At 48.2% G+C, this 13378-nt stretch overlaps 1 protein-coding gene and 1 long non-coding RNA gene across 4 annotated transcripts in view; one reads left to right on the plus strand and one right to left on the minus strand.

Moving 5' to 3' along the window:
* GALNT18 (polypeptide N-acetylgalactosaminyltransferase 18) overlaps positions 1-13378 on the minus strand; it is a 340368-nt gene that overhangs the window by 61117 nt on the left and 265873 nt on the right. The gene's annotated exons all lie outside the window — the stretch shown is intronic.
* On the plus strand, positions 203-13186 carry LOC139041270 (uncharacterized). The gene is made up of 3 exons (XR_011496099.1): positions 203-404; positions 1359-1538; positions 12134-13186. It is a non-coding gene; the product is annotated as an uncharacterized lncRNA (long non-coding RNA).

The raw sequence follows: 13378 nt of genomic DNA on the forward strand, positions 1-13378 counted from the left end.
GCTGACCACTCAACACGAGCACGGACAAATCTCTTCACCTTGTCTCTTCAGACCATGGCCTGTAAAGGGAGCAAGCTGTACCTTAATTCTACTCCTAGAGCAAGAAGGTTATTGAGTCATTAATTCATGTCTTGTTTCTTGTTGCTGTGGATTTTCCAGCAAACAATTAGTGCTCCTTCTCTCTCCATCCTTTCCACTCCCCTGAAGAAGAGACCAGACATTTTGTGATCAAAGATCTGGGTTCTGCTTGCCCCTGGGGGAGATGTTAACAAAACCCTTGATAATTTTCTTTGCAGCAGTGCTTGACATGGAGGGACCAGCAGAGACTCCCGGCGGAGATGTCATCTTAAAATGGACCATCTGGGCCTGGACATGGATTAGCGATCACCGCAGGAGAGTGCCAGGTGCTCTTCTCCTACTCTATCCTTCTGGGGCCCTGAGTTCTGATAGAACCCCAGGGAGAGGGGGCTGCAAGGAAGGGAATGATAGGAAACCTCTCACTGACCTTGGTGAGTACAAGCTTAAACCTGATGCAGTTTGATTTTGAAAAATAAAGAAAAGTGACCTTGAATTCTGAGTGTTGAGGGACAGTGTCCTGGAACTCTTGCCATAGTCATTCCAGCTACTCTGAACTTTCAATGTTCTGGAACGTGCACATCCTTTTGTGCTTTTAGGCTTTTTCCCACTCTATTTGTAACCTTAGAATGCCCTCCTCACTCCTTCTTCAGCTGGAAAAATATCTCTCAAGATCTTGGCCACATGACCCCTCTGTTGTGGGGTCTTTGCTCAATTCTCGGGGCAGAACCATTTGCTCCCTCCTCTGGCCCTCAAAGCTCCTGATATCACAACTCACTTGCTGATAGGTCAGCCTGGCTCCCTCACTCTGTGTTCCTGGAGGGCAGAACCGTCATCTCATTCATTTCTCATCTCTAGCATGTAACACAAGGCCTGGTACACATAGGTACTTTGTAAATACCTGTGCAATAAATATATAAATGTTTGATGCTTAATCAGTCAATGTGGGATGAATCTGAAATACCTGGTCAGAGTTGATGAATGAGACTTCTGAGGGAAAGCAATCAACATCTCTTGGTGGACAGCAGTGGGCACTTGTCAGGTATTGTCAACAGGACAATTTGGCAGATAACATTCACACTTTCAACATGTACCCATCAACAAACATAGGTTTCCATCCAAGACAAGCTCAGCTTTGGATTTAGCTTAATTCTCCCCGTGTTAGTTAGGAAGAGAATGCCATCTCTTCCACTAGTCTATTTCACTCCAGTGGATCCCACAGCCTGTTAGAATGGGAAGGCGACTGACTGACTTACCACTTTCTATGCTTATCTTGCATTCAGTATATTATTTGGGGCCAATGGAAGGAAACAAGCATTCCTGGTGAGCATCTGCTATGGACCAGGCCCTGGACTGCATATATGGGGAGGCAGCACAGCATGGCCGTTATGAGCAGAGGGTCTGGAGTCACACTACCTGGGTTCAAAGCCTGGCTCTGTTTCATACCAGCTATATGACCTTGGGTAAGTCATTTGATCTCATTGCACTTCAGTTTCCCCATCTCAACCGGCGATCATGATGGTACCTATCTCATGAGGCTGTTGAGAAGATTAGAGGGATTATATGCAACATGCTTAGAAAAATGCCTGGCACATAATAAGCACTCCATCAGCCTCAGCTATTACTACACAAATTATACAGCAGAATCTCCAGAATAACCTGTGAATAGCTGTTCTTGTCTCCAATTCCAAATGAGGAAACTGAGACTAAAGGCTCTGCCTTGCCCAAGACCGCACAGCTAGGCTGAAGACAAAAGGATCTGCCTGACCCCCAGCAAAGCTCCAGAAAAAGCCAGTGCTTCCCATGGTGACCATGCTTTGACAGTAGTTCCCACAACCAGGGGTGGTCCCGGGGACCAGGAGAGGGAGCTATGGAAGGCTCCAGGCTGTGCACCTTCATTTCCACAACTTACACATTCTAGGGATCGTACTGATTTCCAATTCACTTTGCTCTGATTTTCAGTGAAAGCCTGTGAATACTGGGAAGATGTTATTGACAACACAAAGAGTCAGGGTAATTATTCTTTTTGCAAGTGGAACGGAGGCTATTACTTGACACATCTCAGCAACACAACCCAGAACATGATTCATAACAAAGCTCTTTTATTATGAGACCTGTTTCTCAAGGAGTGAGTTCACGACTCATCTTAGAGCGGGCGCATCTCCTAGTTCTAATCAGAGGGGTGGGCTCTGATGAGACCTCCCATGTGCCCTTGGCCCACAGTGAATGGAGTGATGAGGACTCACTGGTGAGCTCTGGAATCCACTCCCCCTTTCCCTGGCCCGCAGCCACTGGCCTTGTCCAGACCTCTCTCACGTCACGTCCCCTCCGGCCTCGGCAACAGCTCCAGACAACTGATCCCCCTCCTGCCTTCTCCTCCAGCCTGCTCTCCCCCAGCAGCCAGAGCAATCTTTGGGAGGTGTAAATTGAACCAGGTGTTCCCTCCACCCCCACCCCGGCATCTCACCCTCCCCAGCACAGCCCCTGAGGCTCCTGGGGTCTAGCCCCTGCCCACCCCTCCAGCCTCATGCTTGCTTCCCCATACACTATGCTGCAGCCTCACTGAGATGTTTTTACTTTGTCCAGCATGCCGGCTTTTCTCTCACCTCTGGCCTTCTGCACATGCAATTACGTATCCTACCCGCCCTGCTCCCCCTAACTCATCCTTGGGGTGTCAGTTCAGCATCACATCACTGCATCCCCTTCTGCTAGGTTAGCCTGTCGTGCTCCATCGTCCCTGCCATGTCTTTCCCGATCACAGCACTCTTGTACTTGCTTGTTTAATTATCTCCTTCCCTTTTTCAAAATGTTCTCAAGCTCTTCGCCAGATTCTTCTTTAGACGTGTGCAAAATGGTGCCCAGGACAGATCACAGGTTTCCAGCAGAAGTGGGCAACTCGGCGGGTGGGGGTGGCACGTACTCTTTTAAAGCACAGCTTTGGAGCCAGCAGGAACTGAATTCCAATTTTTTTCCCTCTGCCACCTGCTGCTGTGTCGCCTTTGGCAGGTTACTTCTCCCAAGCCTCAGTTTTGCCCAGTGGAAGGGGGGGGTGGAGTATGGGTACCTGTTCAAGCCTGTGCCCGCCTCAGCGTGAGGACCGTATGCACGGCTGTCAAGGAGGTAGGGACAGGACATCTAGGTCAATTCTGGCTCTACCGTGTGCTGGCTGAGTGGCACCTTTGGGGTACTTAACCCCTCGTCTATGAAACGTGCATGACAGTGGTTGCTGCACTGGGCATTGGGCTCAGGGAGGCCCTGTCATAATGCCCAGAATATTGTAAGCCCTCAGTCTGCACCCGTTATTATTATTTTATAATAGCCCTTATAATTGCTGCTATTTGGGTCCTCTTATACATCCATCTTCAGGGAACAAAAGACACACAGGACTCATGCGTCTGGCTGATGCCCAACAAACAACAGACTGGCTAACTTCCGGAGTGCCCGGCTCAGCGGGGAGGGGCGCACAAGGCTCCTCCTCAGAGAATGGGACCTGGAGGTCATCTGCGCTCTCCTCCTTTCTGAGAAAAGGAACGCTTCTAGAGAGAGGTCTGCCTTGGACGCAGCCTGTGGGTTCCTGGCAGCTTCTGGGTGTTGGAGCAGATGTGTGTTACCCCACCACTTCTGGACCCAGCCCAACGACACTGAAATAAACAAGAGAAAACCTGTGCTCGTTGATCCCCCGTGACAAGTGATTTTGCTGACCAATGGATTGACACGGGCAGATTCTTGAAAGTCTTACCCACAGTTGATCTCAGAGACCCTCTCCTGGATGATGGACAAAGGATAGGAAAGAAAATCATTGGTGTTTGGCCCTTGTGAAAGATGACGCCATGTAACTTCCATGGAGGCTTGGGAGGGGCAGGGGATGAGAAAGGGAGAGAAAGGAGCTGGGACATGTATGCCATGGTTGACATGACGCAGCAAGACCCAAACCAGATGGAGGCTACAGACAGGAGGAATTGTGCCAGAGAAGTAGGGCCACTGGGTGGAGGGCAAAGATGTGAGACAGGATGACGGCTTAGCGTTGCAAGTTCCAAGGGGTGGGGATGCCAAGAGAAGGGAGGGCAGGGGAGAACCAAACAGGTGGCTGAGAAATGAAGGCCAAGGGCCAGTAACCAAGAAAGCAGGTGAGGTCACAGGGCACAGGAAGCAACTACCAAGACGCAGAACTGAATTTTTACACAGGGTGCATGTGACCTCGGCTTGTCATAACAAGTGAGGCATGCGCTAGTCCCACAGGCACTGGGGATACCTGATGCATCTCATCTCCAGGCTGGACCTCTGGATGCACACTGGGCAGCATGTTTCTTGACCACAACAAGTTCGTTCCTGTCTCTGTGCCTTTGCACCTGCTATTGCATCTTTCTGGAATAATTTCCTCCCACCAGTTACCCAGCTCAAATATTACCTTCTTTGACCCACCCAGTCTAAATTAGATTCCCTCTGAATACTTTTAGTGCCCCACTCTTTTTCTTAATAACACTTATTCCCAATCCTTCTATTGAAGCATTTATTCCTTCAATGTCTCCACGCTGCCCCGCTAGACTATACGCCCCAGGTAGATAAGGATCACATTGTACACGGCAGCACTGGGCATTTGGTGTATATTCGGTGACAGTTTTTGAATGAGCGGCTCCGGCAATCAGAGTCCTGAGCTTTCACTAACTGTAGAGAGGCGGTTTTAACTCTCTCAGCTGGATCCCCTAATAAAGGCCATAAACATAAAATGTAGCCAGATTTTACTGAACACAATGACTTCCTTCAAACCCAAGCGGTTTTTCAGTAAAGCTCTGACATTTAACTGCACACTGCTGCAACCGAAGAGAGTTACTTTGGCTGCAGAGCTTAAATTAACATCGTAAAACCCGGGAAGTCATTGAAAGAGCATGGGCGACAGCAGGCGGCTTCATCTTGTGAAACCACGAACTCTGTAGAGAAAGGTCCCAACCTCGCCAGTGCTTGCAGAGGTCCACAGACGAGCTGCTGGCCTGCCCCCAGATGTGACCAAGAACCTGAAGCAGGTTGTAACCAATCGTTACCCAGGGCGAAGGAAAGTCCCCCTCAGCACAGCCCTTCCCAGAGAGCCCCGAGCCTTTACGGTTTCTAAAAGAAAAGGCTCGGAGCATCCACCTGGGGACTGCGAGAAAGCACGCAGTTCTGGGGGGCTGGTGGAGAGGGTCTGAATCCTGCTTCTGTCACACATCAGCCTTTGACTTGGACCATCTTTAGACGGCAGTTGCCTTTTTATTGGGGATAATGATACCCTGGGAGTTAAAAAGAGATGCGGTATGAAAAGCTCCCCATAGTAAAGACAGGTGCATAGAGGGTTCTTAGGAAACATCAGGTTCCTTTCCCTTCCCGGCACTGAGAGCTGCTGGTACAAGGTTGGAGTCAGAAGTTTATGTCCTATGTTTGCCACCTACATAAATAAGCCTGTTTCTCTCCCAAGGCTCAGTTTCTCCCAGCTGCCAAATGGCAGGGCTGGGCTCCGTGATATCTTAGATCCCTTCTACTTTTTGCATCCTGTGATCCTCAGTTTTCTTGCCAGTACCTCAGGTGATGCCCAGTACTTGAGACACAATCGGCAAGGTTGTAAATTGTGAGTTGTAAGATAGGGAGACACTGGAGGCAAGGCAACAAGATACAGGGTGACCATTTCTCCTACTCAGAGACACATGATCAGGCTGTGGTCTATGGCAGGAATAACAAATAACACTCCTGTGTTAAAATCCATTTGCTTGTTAAATGGACTTCGGAAGCACTGTGTTGAGAAGGATTCTGAGGTTCTCTCTAGGCTCAATGGAAAAGCATGCCACAGGTTATTAGTAATGTCTGCCATGGGTAAGGTATTAGGGGGCAGAGTGGCACCTCAGTCTTGTACCTCTTAGCCACAGCCTTCAGCATAAGATCCCAAGTCCTTTCAAACTTTTATCGCCTTATGCCTTTTAAGATTTTATTTATTTTTTTTCCTTTTTCTCCCTAAAGCCCCCTGGTACATAGTTGTGTATTGATAGTAGTGGGTCCTTCTAGTTGTGGCATGCGAGATGCTGCCACAGCATGGCTTGATGAGCGGTGCCATGTCTGTGCCCGGGATCCGAACCAGTGAAACCCTGGGCTGCCGAAGCGGAGCACGTGAACTTAACCACTGGGCCAGGGGGCTGGCTCCTCCTTATGCCTTTTAATGAGCTCTTTGCTCTTGGCAAAATGTTCCCACTGTTTCCTTAGCCCAGAAAGACTCCTTCCTGCTCTCCATCCATCCAAAGCCAGTCTGGCCCTGTTCCTTGAAACTCCTGAAACACATGATTTGTACCACTCATGTGGTCCTTATTTCTTGGCTCATGTTGTTAATTACCTTTTTATGTGTAACTGTGTCGCCTAAGTTGGCTGTGAAATGCTGAGACAAGAGTAGAAAGCCAAACCAGGCAGGCTGGGAAGAAGAAGATGAGAAAGATGGAAGGGGAGGCCTGAGAAGAGCTGGCAGAAGACCAGAAACTCATTCACAGAGTAGTTGTAGGGTCAGAAATGCAGGCAAGCAAGGACACTGACCAGACTGGGCAGGGCACTCCTCCTCTGGGCCTTGTCCACCTTTGTGCCCTAGGCACCTCAATCAGAACTAGATTAGCATAGTCCTGACCTTGCCTGGGAAGGAGAGGTCAAATATGGGCGAGGCTGAGACAAAAGCCAGAGGCCACCAGCAAGCCGGGGTCAAGGCTGTCAGGTAGAAGGGGGGCGGGGATGGAGACAATGTAAAATGGAGAGTCAACCTCCCTCCAAGATGCATCTCACTCCCACACTTGCAACCTTTAGTCTCCAGAGAAAGATCACGTTCCTTAACATGAATTACAAGCCCTCTGAGGTCTGGCCGCCCTGTTTGCTGCAGCTTCATGTGTCACCTTCTGCTGTCAGCTTACGCCAACTTCTCTCAGTTCCCAGAACAGACCAAGTCCTTGGATTTCTACGCCCCCGCCCTGCCCCCACCCCCACCATTCCCTTTACTGGAATTTTCCTCCTCCACCCCCCACCTCATGCATTTATTTGCCTGGCTAATTTCTGCCTGATTTCCCTGGCTGCCTTAAATTTGGACAAGTGCCTCTCCTACGCATTCCCACGTCACCTGTACTTCCGCTTGCACAGCTCTTAGGGTAGCCGTGTGCATGTGTAAAACGCATAGGCACAGTTTAAAGACACATAACACAAGGAACGACTGTTTACTTACCCCCTGCTTAAGAAAGAGTGCCTTGGCAATAACTAAGAAATCTCTGTGCTCCTCCTTACCCCAAAGAAAACCCACTATCCTGAATTTTGTTAATAATTTCCTTGCCATTACCCTAAACTCCTGTTTTAGCTTTACTGTTTCAAATGTTATAGAAGTGGAAGCTTGTTGTCTGCATTCTGCAACTTGCTTCTTGCTGCATCTATTTTCATCGCCAGAGTGTTCCGTGGTGTAAACATGTGGCAGTTTATTGATGCATCCTCCTTTTGGCCCACAGCCTGGTTGTTTCTAGTATTAAGAACAGTGCTTCCTGCCTTTTCATAGAAGAACTACCTGCTATGAGTCGCTTGGTGCCCGAGAGTGGGCCCCTCTCTGTGCATTTACGCCACACTGGAATTTCTGACCCATAGGTTGCACACATTCAACTTTCCTAGGAAAAGTGAAACTCTTCCAAAGGGAGCACACCAAGTTCCACTTCCATCAGCACAGACAAGCACCCGAGTTGCTTCACAATCTCGCCAACATTTGACGTTGTCCAACGTTTTAATTTTTGCTGATGCAATGGGTGTGAAGTTGACTCTCACTGTAGTTTTAATCTGCAATTCCTTGATGACCAGTGAGCTAAAGGTTTTTTCCTATTTATGGGCCCACAATACCAGACTGTGAGAGAAGGCCCGTGGCCACCTTGCCCTCATTAAGGACTCTCTAGTGCCTCAAAGGGCCTGGCACATGACAGGTGCTGGATAAACACTTATGGCAGGGACGAGGGTCAAGAGTTGGGCCTTAGTTCTGAATCGTCCCCAGTGTACTTTACTTGGTGCTCTCCCAGGTTTCCAAGGGTAGCTATTTCGTTATTTTAAAGTGTAAGGAAATGTTTTTAAAGCCTGTCAATGCTTATTCTTCCATCAGACCCCATAGAAAAACACTTCCCAGGGATGTAGTTTCCCAAGCCCTCTTCTTGCAATAAACGCTGCCAAAGAGGCTTCTGGACAGAACTGCTACTTGAAAAAAAATGATGCTTTTTCTTGGAAGCTATCCCTGAAGGGGTCTGCTTTGGGGTCAGCCCTAAGAAGCACTTGAAGCAATTTCCCTGTTTGAAAGGGATTCTTCATAACCCTCAGAAGGCTGAGCAGGAAGATTCATCTGGCAGAATTCCAAGGACAGACCAGCCGGGCTAGAATGTCTGGAAGCCTTTCGTGAAGAAAAAGTGAAAAGGTTGTTTTGCAGGGACTTGAGATTTTGCTGAAATAGCTGTTTACCCACAGGAAACCCAGGAGCAGCAATGGCGCCAAGCTCAGCAAACGAGCCATCGCATACAGGGGACCCAGGTTTTCCTTGGACCCCAATGGGAGTTGGCTTCCTTACAGGATATTCCATGAGGATCGCTTTGTAAACATGTGGTCATTGAGATAAGAAAGCATCTTTTAATGGTTCCAACCAAATATAGCTTATTCCCGTTTATCTCAAATCTCATATCAGCCAACAGGCCTGATTAATATTGTCCAAACGCAGGCTAGTTTGGGCTTAAGACAAAAAGGAAGAAAAGGAAGAAGTCAGGCCTGGACATAGTGGGATTGGGGAAGCGGAGCCAGGCATAGGCTGGTCACCAAGAGTGTGGCAAACTCTCATTGCTCACTAGTATCTGGGTGCTCCTCCATATCTCTCAGCCTCCCTTGCAGTCAGAAGGGAACATGTGAACAGCTCAGGCCAATGCAGTGAGAGAGGGAATGGCAGCTGTCACCTCCCAGCCAGGGTGGGTAGGCATCCAGTGTGGGAAGCCCATGAGCGCTTCTACCCCTTTCCCTCCAATCTGCTGGATGTTTATAAGCCAGGAGGACCTTGAAGTTTAAAGACGGGGAATCCACAAGAGAAGCCATCTAAGTCTGTCAGTCACTACTTGGAGAAAGGCTGCCCAGGGGACTTCCTACCCTTCAGGGCACTGTGACGTGAGCAGGAAATAAACTTGTCCCGGCTTCAGCCTCTGGGGTTTGGGGGCTGCTATTGCAGCCTGTGATCATGTCCCTGATTATACAAGCTGCCAGCGTTTAAAGAGGAGAGGTGACCAGAGAGGCTGGGGCCCAGCAGCCCTGACAGCCAGGGGTTCAGTCTATTGGGTGGGACTTTGTAGCAGAAGCTTCCAGGCATGAGGAGAGATTGTCCGGAAGGTGACAGCTTCCCAAATCCAGGTGATGAGTGCATTCAGAGCAGGACCCTCTAGAGGCTGATGATACAGAGAGCAGATTTAGTCCCAAGGGGTGAGAGACGGAGCCTCCAGGGGTAGGAAGGGTGTTAGGACCCCTGCAAAACAGCCTGCAGGTGAGAGTCTGCTTCAAGTTCAGAAGCAGTGCAGAGGTCAAAGGACAAAGGGAGAAGCCAGCAGGGTGGACAAGGGAGAGGCTGGGGCGTGGAGATCACACGCAACTCTGGGTTCCTCAGAAAGCCCCAGAAGGCAGCTCTGTGGCAGCTCCACAAATCCCAGTGAGCCAATGAGGCCAGGGCTGCAGCCGCACCTCCAGCCCTGGTCAGGTGACAAGAATCTAGACAGAGCCGGCCCTCACAGCTTCCCATTGCATAACGTTGGGAAGGCTGGCCGGTCCGGGTGCGGGCATTTCTATGGAACCCAAACCACAGAAGCCCCAAGCTCAGAGACGGAAGTGCTGGCCAAGTGCCAAAGCAGGGTCCCATTGACACGTGTGCTGTCTATTCTAGTCCCTTCTTTGTTTTGAACTAAGATCTCTGGCCCTATTACCATCACTGCTGCTGCCAGAGAGTGATAATGAGCCTGAATGTCACAGGGACTTGGGGAGCAATTTTCTGACATCCAAATAAAAATCTCCCTGTCCCCGGTCGGAGTCATTTTTATCAGCTAACGTGGTACATCCGTTTACTTGGGAGTGTTTGGAGCCCTCTCTGGTGAGTTAAGTCCCTTTGAACTGCTGTGAATGCCTTCTTGTGGACGCGTTCAGAAAAGCTCGCTCTATCCAGCTGCTATTCAAAGCTGATCCCCTGGACTATGTTTCATTTATACTTTGCTATATGAAGATGAACCACTTACTCATTTAAAGTGTTTCCTTTTTTATGTCTTTAATCAGCGACTATTTCTCTCCTCTCTCAGAAGCTTAATCTAATCAGAAACAAATCCCATACATATGAATGGCTCATTAGCATGCCCTAATTAAATTGAAATTGGCTGTCCATACCAGATGCCCCTCCAAACGGGTGACACTAGTCCAAAGGATGACTCTTTGCACCCATGTCCAAAGAGTATTGCCCATAATAAGTCAGGGGGGTCCCTTCTGAAAGGTAGGGCAACCAGGAATCACTGGAGGAAAGGATACACTTTGTCACCCCCTAGCACAGCAGGCCATCTGACAGGTGACAGGTGACCCCTGTGTCACTGAGACCACATAGGTGGGGAAGTTTGGCAGTTTGGCAGGCCCTGGCTGCAGACATTAGAGGAAGCTATGTGTCTGGCCCCACACTGGGTCAGTGGGACCCTCAAGGTTATCATTCAGATGATAAAAATGAAGCTGAGACACTGAACACTCTCTCACTCAGAAATATTTGTTTTAAGGAGCTTTCCTCTTACTTCATTGGAATTCAGATTAAGAAAGTTGATGTGCTGGGTCTTTGCTTAAAGAGATTTGCCCTTTTCATACCCATCAAAATGAATTGTCAGCTTGGGTATCATCTCTGAAAGGCACCTACAGCAAACTCACGTTAAAAATGGGATTCATGAAAGAAATCAGCAGTGCAGTCTAGTGAACTTAAGGGGACCCAGCAGAGTACCTCCCACCAGTTCCTGGGTGAGCAAGCTGAGGTTCGAGGTCACATGATCATTGAGGAGCAGACTAGGAACGTATCCAAGACCTCTGCCTCTCGGGAGACAGGGGGCACTGCGGTTCAGAGCACAGGGTCTGGGGTTACACGGTCTTGGTGGCAAGTCCTCCATTTCCCACTTGCCGGATTGGTGATTTTAGGCAATCACCTTCTAACACTCAATTGCCTTGTCTGCAAAATGGAGACAAAAATGACACATTGCAAAAATAGTTGTTGTGAGAATTAAATAAGGTAATGCACGTGGAGGGTTTTCTTCAACACCTAGCACGAGTTTAGAGCCCACTCGGTGTTAGGTATAACTATTACCACTGTAAGATTCCGCTGATGATAAGACTCGCCATTGCTGTAATAAGAGCTTTTCAGGGCAGGAGGAAACATGACATTCCTCTGAGCTCGAGATTTATATATCCAGCCGCCTACATGTCACCTCCACCTGTGCTTGCTCAGCCATTGCCAGCTTACTTTGTCCAAAACCAAGTTCTTGATTTCCTTCCCTGCCACCCCATCTTGTCCCTTAGTCTTCCCTCATCCACCTAATAGCCCAAGCTGAAACCTACGTAAATAATTACGCAATTCCTCCATAATTATGTCCTTTTCCTCCCTCTCCACATGCAATAATACATTGGCAAATGCAGTCAGTTCTACTTCCTAAATAGAGCTTAAATTTTATCACATAGCTCAATCTGCACAGTCAATATCCTGCCCGAGCTGCCATTATCTCTGTGCGGACAACGCTATCAACAGCCTCCTAACAAATCTCTTCGCTTCAACTCTTGTTGTCCTCCAAACCATCTTCTAAAATTATAAATCAGATTGTGTCCCTTCTCTGATTCAATTCAACAATTATTTATTGAGTGCTTACTCTGTGCCAGGCACTGTTGGGTAAGATGGGAATTTTGTCACTGAACAAAACATACAAAATCCCTGACTTTCTGGAACTTATACTCTGTGTTTCCATTGTAGCATTTGCTATGGACTGAATTGTGTCCCCCAACAAATTCACAGGTTGAACCGCCCCCCGATGTGACTGGATTGGAGATAGAGTCTTCAAGGAGGTGACTAAGATTAAACGACGTCATAAGAGTGGAGCCCTGATCAGACAGAACTGGCATCCTTACAAGAACAGGAAGAGATGCTGGAGCTCTCTCTCCACCGTGTGAGGACACAGCAAGAAGGTAGCTGTCTGCAAGCTGGGAAGAGAGCCCTCGCCAGAACCTGATCATGCCGGTACCCTGATCTCAGACTTTCAGCCTCCAGAACTATGAGAAAATAAATTCTTGTTGTTTCTTTGTTGGTTTACTTGATTATGGCAGCCTGAGCTGACTAACACAGCACTTACTGAAATATATCTACTATACATCTACTCTCCGGAGGTTTAACAGATGTTGCTGACTCCTAGGTTTTTTGGGCTTCTATTTTTGCTTTTTCCCCCAAATTAGGAAATTAAACATTGATACATTACTATTATCTAATCTACAGCCTATAATCAAATTTCATTAATTGTCCCAATAATGGCCTTTATAGCTATTTCCCTCTTGGTCTCAACTTTTTAAGAGGTAAAAATTTCCTTCAGTTTGACTCTCAAAACCCTTTATCAATTGTTACCTCTTGCACATACCTTATTAATCCTACTTTCCTATGGCTCCCTCATTGAACACAATTAAAAAAACATAAGTGTGAAGACCCTTCCAGAGTCAAATTGTCCATGGGCACACTCTCTCTTCTGCTCCCCTCCATTTCTAGCTAATTGCTTCATTATGTACTTTTTTAATTGCTTTGTTCTTTAGGGATTAATTCTGCACTTATCTTTACTAACCGTAAAACTTTTACAACGTACTGTTAAGCTGCGTCTGTTCGGCGGCTGGTTTGTAATTGCAAAGAGTCACTCTGTGGCTGGTGTGCTAGAGATAATGCGCTACGGCAAGGAAGCCCTCCTCTCAACGTTCTCTGATGCCTGCGGGCTGCAGCGCATGGCAGAAGAATTGGTTCTGGGCTGCTCGGGGTGCCGAGCTTCCCTTATACAAGGAGATCACAACTGGGGATGAGCGCCAAACCCCACAAGTTTAGGCCTCATAGGCCCCAGGTTGCTCAGACCTCAAGGGCCCCAGGAATTTCAGGCCCCGTGGTCCCATGAGGCCACACCTAATGGCACACATTCCAGCAGAGCAGGAATAGCTGACCACCTAGAAGGAAATGAAAATTTCAACCACTCTCTCAAGGTCAAGTCTGTGATGTCCCAGGGCCTGGGCA

Source organism: Equus asinus, chromosome 20 (genome assembly GCF_041296235.1).
Source record: "Equus asinus isolate D_3611 breed Donkey chromosome 20, EquAss-T2T_v2, whole genome shotgun sequence".
In the NCBI taxonomy this organism is placed as follows: Eukaryota; Metazoa; Chordata; class Mammalia; order Perissodactyla; family Equidae; genus Equus; species Equus asinus.